The sequence below is a fragment of the Pelophylax lessonae genome (genome assembly GCF_965119305.1).
Source record: "Pelophylax lessonae genome assembly, contig: HAP1_SCAFFOLD_193, whole genome shotgun sequence".
Lineage (NCBI taxonomy): Eukaryota > Metazoa > Chordata > Amphibia > Anura > Ranidae > Pelophylax > Pelophylax lessonae.
The window spans coordinates 104,980-112,500 of NW_028120117.1; positions in this window are offsets into that span (position 1 = coordinate 104,980).

A 7,521-nucleotide genomic window follows, 5' to 3' on the forward strand; every position below is an offset into this window, starting at 1 on the left:
TCCTCATAACCAATAGTTGGAAATCGGTGAGAGAGCCAAATATATGGGCTGGCAACATATCAGGTGAAACAGATTCCGGGAAATCAAACAACACACCCAGAATCTGATGATGAAAGCCCAGCACCTGTGGATCAGTCACCTCAGACCAACTAATAATAAAAGACAAAACTGGAAAGAAGACAAACTCTGTGTCCATAACAAAAAAAAAAGGCAATGGTGGCAATGGCATCGGTATGAAATGTGTCACGGCTGTCTGACGGCCGATAATTAGAATAAAACTCCCTCAATATTGTATACAATATACACCGTATACCGTATACAGCCGTGTCACGCTGTGTTCAACACATTTGGTGCCCAGAATGATTATCAATCCCCAGCGCTTATTTACACAATCTCATATAATGAAGTGCAATCTTCCCTGTCTGACCATACACTGTGCAATACAAATAAAGCGTCGGCAACAATAAAGACAACCAAATAAAGTGCCTGAGATCCCAGCAGTGACGCGCTATCATAGGCCTAAGGAGGAGAAATTTCTGATGTTTAACGTAAAACATTAAATATGCAAAATTCCATAAAATTACAAGTCGGGGATTCCCTGACCCTGCTGTGTATTGATGCATCTGTGCAATGTATACAATCTACTACAGCAACCCTGACATTCACAAAGAAAAAAGTGTCTGTAAATTGCCAGTAAATGACAGCTCCCAGCTGGTAAATGACAGCTCCCAGCTGGTAAATGACAGTTTCCAGCCGGTAAATGACAGTTTCCAGCCAGTAAATGACAGTTTCCAGCCGCTAAATGACAGTTTCCAGCCGGTATATGACAGCTCCCAGCTGGTAAATGACAGTTCCCACCCGGTAAATGTCAGTTTCCAGCCGGTAAATGACAGTTCCCAGCTGGTAAATGACAGTTTCCAGCCGACAAATGACAGCTCCTAGCAGGTAAATGACAGCTTCCAGCTGACAAATGACAGCTCCCAGCTGGTAAATGACAGTTCCCAGTTAGTAAATGACAGCTCCCAGCCGGTAAATGACAGCTTCCAGCTGGTAAATTACAGCTTCCAGCCAGTAAACGACAGTTCCCAGCAGGTAAATGACAGTTTCCAGCCGACAAATGACAGCTCCCAGCAAGTAAATGACAGTTTCCAGCTGGTAAATGACAGCTCTCAGCCGGTAAATGACAGCTCCGAGCCGGTAAATGACAGCTCTCAGCCAGTAAATGACAGTTTCCTGATGGTAAATGACAGTTTTCAGCCAGTAAATGACAGTTCCCAGCTGGTAAATGACAGTTCCCAGCTGGTAAATGACAGTTTCCAGCCGATAAATGTCAGCTTCCAGCTGACAAATGACAGCTTCCAGCTGACAAATGACAGGTCCCAACCGGTAAATGACAGCTCCCAACTGATAAATGACAGCTCCCAGCTGGTAAATGACAGTTTCCAGCCGGTAAATGACAGCTCCCAGCCAGTAAATGACAGTTTCCAGCCGGTAAATGACAGCTCCCAGCCGGTAAATGTCAGTTTCCAGCCGGTAAATGTCAGTTTCCAGCTGGTAAATGACAGCTTCCTGCTGACAAATGACAGCTCCTAGCAGGTAAATGACAGTTCCCAGTTAGTAAATGACAGCTCCCAGCTGGTAAATGACTGCTTCCAGCCGGTAAATTACAGCTTCCAGCCGGTAAACGACAGTTCCCAGCAGGTAAATGACAGTTTCCAGCCGAAAAATGACAGCTCCTAGCAGGTAAATGACAGCTTCCAGCTGACAAATGACAGCTCCCAGCTGGTAAATGACAGTTCCCAGTTAGTAAATGACAGCTCCCAGCCGGTAAATGACAGCTTCCAGCTGGTAAATTACAGCTTCCAGCCAGTAAACGACAGTTCCCAGCAGGTAAATGACAGTTTCCAGCCGACAAATGACAGCTCCCAGCAGGTAAATGACAGTTTCCAGCTGGTAAATGACAGCTCTCAGCCGGTAAATGACAGCTCAGAGCCGGTAAATGACAGCTCTCAGCCAGTAAATGACAGTTTCCTGATGGTAAATGACAGTTTTCAGCCAGTAAATGACAGTTCCCAGCTGGTAAATGACAGTTTCCAGCCGATAAATGTCAGCTTCCAGCTGACAAATGACAGCTTCCAGCTGACAAATGACAGGTCCCAACCGGTAAATGACAGCTCCCAACTGATAAATGACAGCTCCCAGCTGGTAAATGACAGTTTCCAGCCGGTAAATGACAGCTCCCAGCCAGTAAATGACAGTTTCCAGCCGGTAAATGACAGCTCCCAGCCGGTAAATGTCAGTTTCCAGCCGGTAAATGTCAGTTTCCAGCTGGTAAATGACAGCTTCCTGCTGACAAATGACAGCTCCTAGCAGGTAAATGACAGTTCCCAGTTAGTAAATGACAGCTCCCAGCTGGTAAATGACTGCTTCCAGCCGGTAAATTACAGCTTCCAGCCGGTAAACGACAGTTCCCAGCAGGTAAATGACAGTTTCCAGCCGACAAATGACAGCTCCTAGCAGGTAAATGACAGCTTCCAGCTGACAAATGACAGCTCCCAGCTGGTAAATGACAGTTCCCAGTTAGTAAATGACAGCTCCCAGCCGGTAAATGACAGCTTCCAGCTGGTAAATTACAGCTTCCAGCCAGTAAACGACAGTTCCCAGCAGGTAAATGACAGTTTCCAGCCGACAAATGACAGCTCCCAGCAGGTAAATGACAGTTTCCAGCTGGTAAATGACAGCTCTCAGCCGGTAAATGACAGCTCCGAGCCGGTAAATGACAGCTCTCAGCCAGTAAATGACAGTTTCCTGATGGTAAATGACAGTTTTCAGCCAGTAAATGACAGTTCCCAGCTGGTAAATGACAGTTCCCAGCTGGTAAATGACAGTTTCCAGCCGATAAATGTCAGCTTCCAGCTGACAAATGACAGCTTCCAGCTGACAAATGACAGGTCCCAACCGGTAAATGACAGCTCCCAACTGATAAATGACAGCTCCCAGCTGGTAAATGACAGTTTCCAGCCGGTAAATGACAGCTCCCAGCCAGTAAATGACAGTTTCCAGCCGGTAAATGACAGCTCCCAGCCGGTAAATGTCAGTTTCCAGCCGGTAAATGTCAGTTTCCAGCTGGTAAATGACAGCTTCCTGCTGACAAATGACAGCTCCTAGCAGGTAAATGACAGTTCCCAGTTAGTAAATGACAGCTCCCAGCTGGTAAATGACTGCTTCCAGCCGGTAAATTACAGCTTCCAGCCGGTAAACGACAGTTCCCAGCAGGTAAATGACAGTTTCCAGCCGAAAAATGACAGCTCCCAGCAGGTAAATGGCAGTTTCCAGCCCATAAATGACAAGCCGGTAAATGACAGCTCCCAGCAGGTAAATGACAGCTTCCAGCTGACAAATGACAGCTCCCAACTGGTAAATAACAGCTCTCAGCTGACAAATGACAGCTCCCAGCCGGTAAATTACAGTTTCCAGCTGGTAAATGACAGCTCCCAGCCAGTAAATGTCAGCTCTCAGCCAGTAAATGACAGTTTCCTGATGGTAAATTACAGTTTCCAGCCAGTAAATGACAGCTCCCAGCCAGTAAATGACAGTTCCCAGCCGCTAAATGACAGTTCCCAGCCGCTAAATGACCGCTCCCTGCCAGTAAATGACAGTTTCCAGCCAGTAAATTACAGTTCCCAGCCAGTAAATGACAGTTTCCAGCCGGTAAATGACAGCTCTCAGTCGGTAAATGGCAGTTCCCAGCAGGTAAATGACAGCTCCCAGCCGGTAAATGACAGTTTCCAGCTGGTAAATGACAAGCTTCCAGCCAGTAAATGACAGTTCCCTGCTGGTAAATGACAGTTTCCAGCCGGTAAATGACAGCTCCCAGCCGGTAAATGACAGTCTCCAGCCGGCAAATGACAGTTCCCAGCTGGTAAATGACAGTTCCCAGCTGGTAAATGACAGTTTCCAGCTGGTAAATGACAGTTCCCAGCTGGTAATTGACAGTCTCCAGCTAGTAAATCACAGTTTCCAGCTGGTAAATGACAGTTTCCAGCCGGTAAATGTCAGTTTCCAGCCAGTAAATTAAAGCTTCCAGCCGACAAATGACAGCTCCTAGCAGGTAAATGACAGTTCCCAGCCAGTAAATGACAGCTCCCAGACGGTAAATAACAGCTTCCAGCCGGTAAGTGACAGTTCCCAGCAGGTAAATGACAGTTTCCAGCTGAAAAATGACAGCTCCCAGCAGGTATATGACAGTTTCCAGCCGGTAAATGACAGCTCCCAGCAGGTAAATGACAGTTTCCAGCCGGTAAATGACAGCTCCCAGCCGGTAAGTGATAGTTTCCAGCTAGTAAATGACAGTTCCCAGCTGGTAAATAACAGCTTCCAGCCGGTAAGTGACAGCTCCCAGCAGGTAAATGACAGCTTCCAGCTGACAAATGACAGCTCACAGCCAGTAAATGACAGTTCCCAGCTGGTAAATGACAGTTTCCAGCCAACAAATGACAGCTCCCAGCAGGTAAATGACAGTTCCCAGCCAGTAAATGACAGCTCACAGCCAGTAAATGACAGTTCCCAGCTGGTAAATGACCGTTTCCAGCCGACAAATGACAGCTCCCAGCAGGTAAATGACAGCTCTCAGCAGGTAAATGACAGTTCCCAGCCAGTAAATGACAGTTTCCTAGCCAGTAAATGACAGTTCCCTGTTAGTAGTCATGGGCGGGACCCCCTGTTCGGTTCGCAGCAGCACATCTGGAACTGGGAAAAGTTCTAGCCGGTGAATACATTTTTGTTTTACCAATAAACGATCGATTTTGGAGGCTCTCTCTGATTATATATCTGGGTCCCGGAGAACCTCCCAGTATAGAATTAGGAAAGGGGGCGGGGCTATAGAAGACCTCACATGTTTTATCCTCTCATTGGTCCAGGTAGTGGGGACAGAAGACCGGAGCCCGGAGCGATCTTCAATTCGAAGCACTTTATTCACAAGAACTTTTATTGATGGATTGATTACCTATCTCTGATTGTTCTCTTTCAGCACTTTAATACTATATGGATTTTCGATCAATATAATTATTTATTCATTTATCTAATATTGTTGATGAATATATATTGGCAATTATGGATTTACACTTTATATTTACTTTGGAACCCAGAGCAGCGCTGATACTTAAATTATCAAACTCAAGCACTGCCATAGGGGACGTGTACCAATGTACAGCGGGGGAGGGTCTCTTCATGGGAAGCCGGGCAGTGCCATGGGGGACATGTACCAATGTACAGCGGGGGAGGGTCTCTTTATGGGAAGCCGGGCACTGCCATGGGGGACGTGTACCAATGTACAGCAGGGGAGGGTCTCTTCATGGGAAGCCGGGCACTGCCATGGGGGACGTGTACCAATGTACAGCGGGGGAGGGTCTCTTCATGGGAAGCCGGGCAGTGCCATGGGGGACGTGTACCAATGTACAGCAGGGGAGGGTCTCTTCATGGGAAGCCGGGCACTGCCATGGGGGACGTGTACCAATGTACAGCGGGGGAGGGTCTCTTCATGGGAAGCCGGGCACTGCCATGGGGGACGTGTACCAATGTACAGCGGGGGAGGGTCTATTCATGGGAAGCTGGGCACTGCTATGGGGGACATGTACCGATGTACAGTGGGGGAGGGTCTATTCATGGGAAGCCGGGCACTGCCATGGGGGTCATGTACCAATGTACAGCGGGGGAGGGTCTATTCATGGGAAGCCAGGCACTGCCATGGGGGACATGTACCAATGTACAGCGGGGGAGGGTATATTCATGGGAAACCAGGCACTGCCATGGGGGACGTGTACCAATGTACAGCGGGGGAGGGTCTATTCATGGGAAGTCGGGCACTGCCATGGGGGACATGTAACAAAGTACAGCGGGGGAGGGTCTATTCATGGGAAGCCGGGCACTGCCATGGGGGACGTGTACCGATGTACAGCGGGGGAGGGTCTATTCATGGGAAGCCGGGCACTGCCATGGGGGACGTGTACCAATGTACAGCGGGGGAGGGTATCTTCATGGGAAGCCGGGCACTGCCATGGGGGACGTGTACCGATGTACAGCGGGGGAGGGTCTATTCATGGGAAGCCGGGCACTGCCATGGGGGACGTATACCAATGTACAGCGGGGGAGGGTATCTTCATGGGAAGCCGGGCACTGCCATGGGGGACGTGTACCAATGTACAGCGGGGGAGGGTCTATTCATGGGAAGCCGGGCACTGCCATGGGGGAAGTGTACCAATGTACAGTGGGGGAGGGTCTCTTCATGGGAAGCCGGGCACTGCCATGGGGGACATGTACCGATGTACAGCGGGGGAGAGTCTATTCATGGGAAGCCAGGCACTGCCATGGGGGACGTGTACTAATGTACAGCGGGGGAGGGTCTATTCATGGGAAACCAGGCACTGCCATGGGGGACGTGTACCAATGTACAGCAGGGGAGGGTCTATTCATGGGAAGCCAGGCACTGCCATGGGGGACATGTACCAATGTACAGCGGGGGAGGGTCTATTCATGGGAAGCCAGGCACTGCCTTGGGGGACGTGTACCAATGTACAGCGGGGGAGGGTCTATTCATGGGAAGCCAGGCACTGCCATGGGGGACGTGTACCGATGTACAGCGGGGGAGGGTCTATTCATGGGAAGCCAGGCACTGCCATGGGGGACATGTACCAATGTACAGCGGGGGAGGGTATATTCATGGGAAACCAGGCACTGCCATGGGGGACGTGTACCAATGTACAGCGGGGGAGGGTCTATTCATGGGAAGCCGGGCACTGCCATGGGGGACGTGTACCAATGTACAGCGGGGGAGGGTCTATTCATGGGAAGCCGGGCACTGCCATGGGGGACGTGTACCGATGTACAGCGGGGGAGGGTCTATTCATGGGAAGCCGGGCACTGCCATGGGGGACGTGTACCAATGTACAGCGGGGGAGGGTATCTTCATGGGAAGCCGGGCACTGCCATGGGGGACGTGTACCGATGTACAGCGGGGGAGGGTCTATTCATGGGAAGCCGGGCACTGCCATGGGGGACGTATACCCATGTAAAGCGGGGGAGGGTATCTTCATGGGAAGCCGGGCACTGCCATGGGGGACGTGTACCAAAGTACAGCGGGGGAGGGTCTATTCATGGGAAGCCGGGCACTGCAATGGGGGACGTGTACCAATGTACAGCGGGGGAGGGTCTATTCATGGGAAGCCGGGCACTGCCATGGGGGACGTGTACCAATGTACAGTGGGGGAGGGTCTCTTCATGGGAAGCCGGGCACTGCCATGGGGGACATGTACCGATGTACAGCGGGGGAGGGTCTATTCATGGGAAGCCACGCACTGCCATGGGGGACGTGTACTAATGTACAGCGGGGGAGGGTCTATTCATGGGAAACCAGGCACTGCCATGGGGGACATGTACCAATGTACAGCGGGGGAGGGTCTATTCATGGGAAGCCGGGCACTGCCATGGGGGTCATGTACCAATGTACAGCGGGGGAGGGTATAT